This window comes from Branchiostoma belcheri, unplaced genomic scaffold, assembly GCF_001625305.1.
Source record: "Branchiostoma belcheri isolate BF01 breed outbred unplaced genomic scaffold, Haploidv18h27 scaffold184, whole genome shotgun sequence".
In the NCBI taxonomy this organism is placed as follows: Eukaryota; Metazoa; Chordata; class Leptocardii; order Amphioxiformes; family Branchiostomatidae; genus Branchiostoma; species Branchiostoma belcheri.
Window position 1 is genome coordinate 251,830 of NW_017803313.1, and position 10,523 is coordinate 262,352.

The following is a 10,523-nucleotide window of genomic DNA, read 5'->3' on the forward strand; positions in this document are numbered from 1 at the left end:
CCCCCCCCCCACCCCACACACACACCATATAGATCTCTATGTGGACATGACGTGATGCTACATGTCATTCTACCTTTTGATCTTTCCAAACAGAATGAAGGATGGGCTCCTTTTCTTTTTCGGTGGTCCTGGTGGATGGCTTTCCCTGTATCTGAAGAACGGCACTCTTGTGCTTCGGCTGAACACGGAGGTAAAATATCTATAAGCTCCAAGGAAATATTTTAAAAATAAAAGTAAAGTCATTTTCTAGAAAACGCAATATATTTCTACGCCAAAGAGTCATGGTGTATCAGTATATTGATATAACAAGACTAAATTCTGGAGATTTTGTGAATTTATTGTCACAGTCAATTAAAGAGATGGCCCGTGGTATTGCATCGGGCCTAGAACAGAAACCTTGCAGGCTGAGGAGGTGCACGAACCTAACTTGTGACATCCCCTAGGTGGGTTTACTGTACCCCAGTGACTTGCAGTAACTGTAGGTGGACCTTCCTGTCACTCTGCTTCATTCAAATACAAACGGACAGGCATGCTTAAGCTTCGGTCACAACCCGTCGTAGGTGCGTTTTGTCCGTACGTTTTTGAGAGGCCACGTCTGCTACGTTTTTTCCGAAAACGTGGGGAAGGAGTGGCTTCGACGCACGTCAGTCGCACGTCAGTCGCACGGTTGCGCAAGGTGTAAGAGTGTGGTCTGCACACTGGCCGTGAGCGGTTGCGTGCATCGTACGTTGTGCAAGTGGTAAGTGAGTTGTACGTGCTTACAACGTACGATCTCTGTGGGATTGCAACTTGACCGTAAGGAGGCCGTACTCACACGTGCGTCTTTCGTACGGTACGTACGGGGCACGCGCGTCGCCCGTACTCGCACGCACCGGTGGTGAATCCGCAGACCGCACGTAGAAAAAGTTTTACATGCACTTAATGTTCTACGGCGTGTCTGCGTGCTCCCAAATCCGTAGGATTCCGCAAGAGGCGGTACTTACCACGCACGGATGTCCTGCGTTTGCCCACGCTTTTGCACGTAGACAGCACGCAGAAGCACGTACGGCGGGTTGTGACCGAGGCTTAAGAAACACGCACACAAACACTCGCGCAAGTACACCTTCAAATGTAGTGCTCCATTTGGTACATATACAGGGTTTCATTTGCGATTAGGATTTCTTTAAAATTTATATTTCGTTATACATTAATATGTAACGTTACATGTATATGACGCAGGATTTCATTTGACTTGTAGGTTTCTTTTTTTGTGTTGATTTGTAGTGATTCAGTACGCATTTTTTTGCATCTGTAACCACAGAGGTTACCTCCATGCTGTAACAAACAACCGACGTTACATTCAGTAAAAGCTTGCTAAATGGTATCTACGTATTAATAAGTTTTATGTCGTGTCTTACAGGGAAGAGGAACGGATGCAATTTCTGCAACCCGCGAGACGGACTTCAGCGATGGGCGGTGGCAGGAAGTCCGCGTGGTCCGGCAGGGCGACAAGGCCGTCCTGTTTGATGGTGACGGGCTAGTCGCTGCCTTGGTGACGTATGGTGATCATCAAAATCATGCATATTATATAACGTTATATGTTGAAAAAAATCACGAAATCTAGGGCTGTAGCTTATACCGTATTATGTATTTATGAAAGTTTCATGTATGTGTTATTTGTCACGAAAAGTACTAGATTACTAGTAACCACAGCAGCGAAACAATGAACTAAAATTCATGTAGTCCTTGAGATGCCACACCAATTTAATTTCTTGGTTAATGGATTCGCCCGCTTCATTTTTTTCCTGATTTGAAAATAAAAATTCAGAATCAACTGCAAAATGCTCAATATTTTGCCCTGAACAGTTGAAAACAGTCCTTTTCTTCCCAGATGTTAGTTATTCCATCTTTCAGTGCAATGGTATCATTAAAAGTTCAAAATTCATTGTTTAGATTTTTAACCAGCCTGGTGTGTTGACTTTATGGCTCCTATAGGCCTATGGTACCATTTTGGGCTATGCCTAGGCCTGTTTTTATTTTTATTTTTTTTTCGCCGGCCCGCTCCATTATCTTTCTAGAAAAATCCGTTGACCAAGAAATTAAATTGGTGTGGCCTAAGCTTGTTTTTTTACCCACAGGTGCTGGTGAGATGTTGAAGCCCCTTCATGCTGAAGCCCTGCATGTGGGATGGTCCAACACACCCGCCATGTTTGACGTGACCACAGCACTGCTAGGATGTATGGAAGAGTTCATATTCGCCAGCTATAATGAGGTAACGGAGTCGCAGCCGCGGGGACTGAGCTTAAGGGACAGCAACATTGACTCCAGGTAGGGGACAGACTGTAATTACCTTTGTCAAAAAGGTTATGTTTTCAGTAGCGTTTGTCCGTCTGTTTATCTGTCTGTGAACAGCATAACTCAAGAAGCTTAGTATGCATTGTCATGAAACTTGGTAGGTGAGGGTCTTGATGAGACCTAGAAATGATTAGATTTTGGACCCCTGGCGGCTTTTGTTGGTACTGCAGCAGAACTTCCGGCTTTTGATATCTCACGATCTGGACGTGCTAGGGTCACGAATTTTGGTTGGTAGATAGCTCTTGGGGTAGGGAAGAAGTGACGTTGGGTAGCAGCTTGTTCTGGAACTGCAGGATCATTTGTTGAAAAAATTTTTAAGGGTGGTAACTCAAGAACCGGTTGACGGATTGATGTGATTTTTGGTATGTAGGTAGCTGAAGTGATGCTTGACATAATCATATGACAATTATGCAAATCAGGTGCTAATTTGCATAATTAATTTCTTTTCATATGCTCGCAAATGTTGCCTTCCTAGTAATATATTTCATCACATACCATCCATCTATATGGCAAGGAAATATTGTTTTTTCTGACATCTCTTCTTTTGGTCCTGTTGCCATTTAGTCATTTTGGGGTCAAATGACCCAACACTCAGCCTGGAGGTAGAATAGGAAAGTACCTCTAGAATTTTTAAAAAAAGATTGACATTGTTCTATTCAGTTTTTTGGGGCCATATTAATTTCAGACCAAAATGTATAATACATTTGGCTTCAGTGCTCTGGTATTGAAACAATACATGACTGGATTTGGCATGGTATACACTTAATTAATATTTTGATATTTTGACAGATAATTAATTAATTAATATTTTGACAGATTTTCATTTACACTTGGGCAAGGGTCACTTTCGAGTTTGGGATTATTTGGTTATTTTTGGGCTCTTGTTTCCTGGTATCAAAACCAAATGACCTGCATTACATCTAATTATATGACTGTTGACTCCACATGCACATAATCTATGTACATGTATAGTGGTGTTGACCTTTAACTAACACGTCACAAGTATCAAATTCCCATAAATGACCACTACTGAGCCATGGCATTTGTATATTGATTAAGAAAATTTGGCCATTATACAAATGATTGGTATAATTTATCCACTCATGTTCTACCTGCTATTATATAGATTACATTACTTATTATGTCCTATTATGTAAAACAATGGCATGATTATAATAATAGCATTTCCTCATTAATCATTCAAATTAAGTCCTAATTTCCATCTAATTGTGTGTATCTCCATCATTCCTTTCTTACCCTCTAGGGGACACAAACCCACATTTCCCTGACATAAAAGGCTATCTGTCAGAATGTCCAGGACAAAAGTTAACAAAAACTAGAGAGTCCTGGTGCAGTACTGAGGGAAGCCGCCAGGAGGCCAACATAATATCTTACCTTCATTGTTTCAAGACAAACCAGCATGCCAAATGTCACAAAATATTTCATATGAAGTAAATATCAAATTGAAAATGACCACAAACCTTCACCAAATGATGTTAATCTTTATGACTGACAAATTACAGATTACTCCCCCTGATTATGCAATGGGATCCTTATTTGCATGAATTATATAAGTTGATTATATTCTCCACCAAAAGACAAGTCTTATCTTACCGAAGAATAACAATCTAGCAAATTATGTAAATGAGGTCCTTATTTGAATAAGTTATGTTCAATGATGTTCACATTCACTTAACTTTCAAATACCCCAAGTATGAAATTCCAGGCACTTACCATTGTTGAACTATAACAATTTCTCATTAATTATGCAAATTAAGTCTTCATTTACATTACCAATATCTGCCTGTGATTCTCTCGTTCTCACATATGCCACAAGTTTGGAAAGTCATAGCATGCAGCTGATTCATAGAATTTCCTAATAAATTATGCAAATTACATTCATATTTGCACAATTGTTACATAATCATGTCAAGCACCACTTAAGCTAACTACACACCAAAAATCACGATGATCTGACAACCGGTTCTTGACTTACTAGTATCCTGTTGAATATCATTAAACAGCCACCCCTGCAGTTCCAGAGCAAGCCACTAGAGGGCCCAAACCTACGTCACTTCTTCCCCATAACAAGAGCCACGTATCATTCAAATTTCGTGACCCTAGCATGTCTAGGTTCAGCTGCAGTACCATAAGAAGCCTCTGGGGGGCCAAAAATCTAATCATTTTGAGGTCTCATCAAGACCTACACACCTACCAAATATCAAGTCAGTCCATTTAAGCCTTCTTAAGTATCATGTTTACAGACACACAGACAGACACACCCACGAACACCTATGAAAACATAACCTTCTTGGCGAAGGTAAAAAAAATCATATAGTGAATAAAATAACGACAGATCCTACATTTATTTCCAAGCTGCCCCCATACCAAATCCCTGGACATTCAAGGTATAATATTAAATAGAGAAAATGCTGGGTATTTGCTCACTCCACCTCGAGCTCCATGGTATTAGTTTGGTGTGCAGAAAGTGCAAAACGTTGACATTACAATGTACATGATCGCAACTCAGAGCAAATGGTACATATACATTGCCAAGGTGTGCCTTAAACAGTTTATTGTTAAACATTGAATATCATATAACTGAAACTTAAAATTTCTCATTCTTAGACACGTAGCCTTTACAGGATGTACAGAAAGCGAGTCATGTGACCCAGCATGTCCGTCGCCAGCCCAGGTATGTTGGCTGGGAGTGTGTGACTGTGCGCCCGGGCACCAGGAGGAGACCAGATATCCTCTGACCTGCAGTGATATTGATGACTGTGCAGGAGAGCCATGTATCCACGGAGAGTGTATCGACAAACCCAATGACTACACCTGTGCTTGTACTCCTGCATATAAAGGTACTGGATAAATACTGACCCATTCAACTTTCACGGATCGCATAAACTGCATACGTCACAGAACAAAATAACATTAAATTGTTGTACGGATTGCCACCATACAAAGTTGGTGCTTGTTTTCCGGTCATTTCTGCATATATTACCGAGAAAAAGACACTTACCTACATTTTAGTAAAAAAATGATCTGCCAGGGGGGACATCGCGAGCGCAAGCCGCGTTCAACTTCAGCGTTCTAGAACGACGTTCTTTCAAAATGTCCCCCCTGTGACGTAAGCAGTTTATGCCGTCCGTGAAAGTCGAATGGGTCTATTGATGGAAGAGTCAGATGTTTCAGATATATAGCATCCACTTAGTACTGACACACACAACTACTATTATTTATTTCTTATTTTGTATTTTGAGATGTTTGGAAGAATTAAGTATGCAAGTCTCATGGCACACAAGATCATTGTGCATTTTAGATACAATGTCATTTTGTAAATTCTAATTAATATCATGACCTAGTCCTTTACTAACATGAGCCATCTACATTGTACATCAGCAATTATACTCAGTCTGGTAGCAGCAAGAAGCTGTACAAGTTTTACCAACAATACACTTCTTGTTATTGCCTAGGAGAAACAAAATGATGTTAAACAATACCGTTGGTTAATACAAATGCAGGTTCATGTAACTTTGATACAACTGATTCTTGTCATCATATATACAGGAAGAAACTGCTCTGTAGAAAGTAGCTGTTACAAGTTTCCCTGCCATAATGGTGCCACATGCACGGAGGATGAGGCTTCATTTCCTGGAATCGAGAGTAGGACTTGCCTCTGTGCACAAGGATATGAGGGTGTGAATTGCAGCAAGGATATTGACGAATGCAGTGTGCAGAAGTGCATGACCAACAGCACGCGGGCCTGTGTGAACTACCCTGGTGGGTTCTCCTGTCTGTGTGTGGATGGCTGGACAGGACAAGACTGTAGTGAGGAGACAACACCATGCCACAAACACCCGTGTGGGCCAGGCATCTGTAACGTCACCACCAGTGGCTACAACTGCACCTGTCCTGATGGAACTATAGGTAAGACTAGTACATAACTTCAGCCAACAAATACAGTCTAGCCACAGCAGGCTCTAGACAGGCATTTTGATACTGAGTGTCCTGTCAACTGTGCAATAGTAACTGTTCTGATATTTCCCACAACATCGGCCTCTATAGAGCCTGTGTCAATTGGCTAAAGTGCTTTAATGGACCCGTGTCAATCTCATTTGTCCCCATACCTTAACAGAGGCCAATGTTGTGAAAACAAAATATCTTGATATGGCTATCAGGTCATACACAATGTACATGTATATTCAACCTTTGTCTCAGGAAATGCCTGAAGTTCAATTGGTTGAGGGATGTGGAGTGGCTTGAGGTGCCTAAAATGCAAAATGGAGAATAGGAGATTACTGGCCCTAAAATGTACAGACTATGACTGTATAATAGTAAGGATAAAATACTTCAATCTTCTAGGATGTTCATCAGGGGTGCCAGAGTATACAGTGCAATTTTACTAGTATACAGTGCAATTTTACAGAATACAGTGCAATTTTTCAGAATACAGTGCAATTTTACGAATGACGTTGAATCACGTGACTCGGACCCGGCTTTCCCTACTTTCTCAGTTTCAAGATGGCGGATGCCGCTGACTCAAATACTTCTGTCTTTTTCGAGCGAATTCGAAATGATCCCTGTGTAGTAACATGCCCTGATGTAGTGATTTGACTAAAGGTCTATCTATGAGAAAGGTCCAAGTTCGCTCGAAAAACACAGAAAGATGTGAGCACGCTCCGTCAGCGGCGTCCCTGGAAAGCCAGGCCCAGGTTACGTCATTAGTAAAATTGCACTGTATTCCGTAAAATTGCACTGTATACTAATACGATTGCACTGTATTCCGTAAAATTGCACTGTATACTATTAAACTTGCACTGTATACCATAAAATTGCACTGTATACTCTGGCACCCCTGCAACTTCCCCCTCCAGGTCAGGAGTGTGCTGTGCGGTACGCTGGCAGGTCGCCGCTGACAATTGTCATCGGAGTGGTGGTGGTGCTGACTATCCTCCTTCTGGCTTTAGTCTATATCCTACTGAAAAAGGGGAAATGCAAGGTCACGGAAATCTGTCTGAGATGTAAGATTTTTGGGGACAGGAGATACCGATATAGGGTAAGTACTACTATTGCTAGTGGATGTACAGTAACAAAAATGATAGTCTCAAGAGTAATCAAGCTATTACATTACTGTTTCCACCATCCACCATACCACAAAGGACACCCACATTTCTAAAACAGTTTAATATCATTTTACCAGTTCTGCATGTATTTGCTGGAATGTATGCAGGAATTCAGTAATTATCATGAGAAACAAATGGAAGTTTTCTACTAGTTTGGAAAACATCATTCATGATTGTCAATGTTTTTACCTCAAATCTTGGTAGCCAATATACTGTGGAGTGGGCACAAACAGCTATTACATCTAGTCCAGGCCTAGGTTATATATATATAGAATACAACACGGGGTATTCTGTATCACCCGAGGTATCGGCCCGACCGCGGGTCGGATCGCCCGACTCGCAGGAGGGCCGGGACTGAGGGCGATGCGGAATACACCGTGTTGTATTTTATTTATGTCATACCCACCCAAGAAAACATGCCTTTCAATGCACGATGAGCCAAAAGTTGGTGCCACTAAACCCTAAAATGCAACAACATCAATTCCAACGTCCGGATTCTGTATTCGAATTTTCGAAAGGGGCACACGCAGGTAAGGCGAAACGCGTTCGAATCGTTTGATGGAACCCGTTATCGAACGTTATCGCGGCCCGGGTATGATATAAGTACTGTGATACATTCATTTAGTAACTCTTTCTATGCCTTGAAACTTGGCCCATTTCCCTCGTACATGTGTACATGAAATTGGGCTGAGCTACATTTGTAAAGTTGAAAACAAAAAGTCTACCTAAAAGTAAGAAAAAAGGACATGTTTTATATACTCAGGAGTGGTCCTTTATGTCATTCCTTTCTTATTTTCCAGGACATATATGCAGTGTCGTGAATATCAACTGAGGAAGTTACGTGCAAAATATATTTTGCCCAGATAAGCAAAGTACAATGTCAGATATCTGAAATGCATCTCACATGTATATTAGCCATGAGTATTTCATCAGGTTGATAAATGTAGCTATTTGGGTGCCAGATCAAATAAATAAATTAGATGCACGGAACACGACCCTGTCCTCAATTGACCCAGAGGTCATCTCTTGTATATTGTCATCCCAAGAATCGGTAGTGCAGGCTGACGTCTTCCAGCACATCTGAACTTTCTGAACTTTCTACCGCGCTACTGTCGTCAGTTACGTCATTACTACGATCTGACTAGTTCCAACATGCAGTACTTCTAATGGAGCCTTCTAAACCGCATGGAGGGCTGGATTCCCACCTCAAGAAGGGAGTTCGCTCCGCGTATCAAATGTTTATCAAAGCTAGATACTAGCTTTTTCATAGTCTTCATAGTACATAACCAACAAAACATTGGTAAATTCTTTCTGGTGGTTGTGTCTGAAGAAAACTGTATTCAAGTAGTATTTTGCATTGACCAAAGTAATGAAAGTAACTCACAAAGTCTAATGGATGCTCTTAGAAAAAGAGTGACATCTCTCAGTGTTAAGATATGATGATATTGGTATATGGAATGTTCAATGTACATGAACTATATTTACCTCCATGAAATGTGTCATGGAGGTTATATTTTCAGTTGCGTTTATCTGTCCGTCTGTCTGTCTGTTGGTCAACAAGATAACTCAAGAACGCCTGGATGGATTGGTTTCATACTTGCAACTTCCGGTTTTGATATCTCGCGATCTGGACATGCTAGGGTCATGAAATTTGGATAATAGGTAGCTCTCGTGCTTGGGAAAAAGTCACATGAGTTTGGGCCCCCTAGCGGCTTGTTCTGGAACTGCAGGTTGGTTTCTTTAAAAATATTCGAGAGAGGATAACTGAACAACTGTTTGATGGATCGTCATGATTTTTGGTATGTAGGTAGCTGAAATGATGCTTGACATGATTAAAATACAATTATGCAAATCAGGATCTAATTTTCATAATTAATGAGGAAATTCTATAAATCTGCTGTATTCCATATTAGGGCTATGAAACACTTAAGAAATATGTAACTGAGAACAACAAGATCATTGGTAGATATTGATTATGTAAATGAAGACCTAATTTGCATAATTAATGGCAAATTGGTACAATTTTATGGTGGTAACTGCTGTGAATTTAATACTTGCCATACTTGGAAGTTCAATTAAGGCGAACATCACTAAACATAATTTATTCAAATCAGGGCCTCATTTGCATAATTTATGAGGAAACGCTAGAATAGCCTTATTTCTTAAGATAACCCTGTCATTGGGCGGAGAATATGATCAAATGATATAATATATGCAAATGGGCTCTTATAATTTGCATATTGGCAGTAAAAAAATGTATAATTCGTCAGCTTGGATGGCAAACATGAGTTGGCAAAGGTATGTCAGAGGTCATACTTGCATATAACCAACAATATCATACATTGTCCATGTTAAATGGTAAGGATTTCACCAGTGTGTTGTATGTTACTAGGTAGGGGCTATGTGAATAATTTGTATAAAAATTTTGCTAATGAGCAGGATTGTAAATGTAAGCCATTTATGTGATCATCACTATGCATAAACTTTACGAAAGCACTAAACATGTCATGGAGGTATGAGATTGTCGAACTCTAGTTTGATATTACAGACTGAATTATTTCAATGTTATCAGACAATCTACATGTAATGTTATATGTACTGCAGGTACATTAAGAAAATGCAATGAAGCAATAGTAGGTCATGTAGAGGATATGAAATGAACTTTGTGAGAACTGCAGAACACAAAACAATGTCAGGTTGGTTAATGATTGATTAATGATCAGCTTTTTTGACTTTCTAAAATTGAGTTTGAGTATAGTGATAATAACGTTTGTGTGACAGTAGTTCTACATGAAACCACTGCATTTAGTACATGACTCTTGACATTAGTTACATGTACATCATGTAAATTCCTACATGAGGCCACACCAATTTAATTTCTTGGTTAACGGTTTCGCCCACTTCATTTTTTTCTGATTTGCAAATAAAAATAAAAATTCAGAATCAACTGCAAAATGCTCATCTTTTGCCCTGAACAGTTGAAAACAGTCCTTTTCTTCCTAGTTGTTACAGTTATTCCATCTTTCAATGCTGTGGTATCATTCAAAGTTTAAAATTCTTTGT

General features: G+C 40.1%; 1 pseudogene; it reads left to right on the forward strand.

The window, feature by feature from the left end:
• The window catches only part of LOC109467611, a 16,476-nt pseudogene extending 7,462 nt beyond the window's left edge, over positions 1-9,014 (forward strand).
• Positions 9,015-10,523: the final 1,509 nt, after the last annotated feature.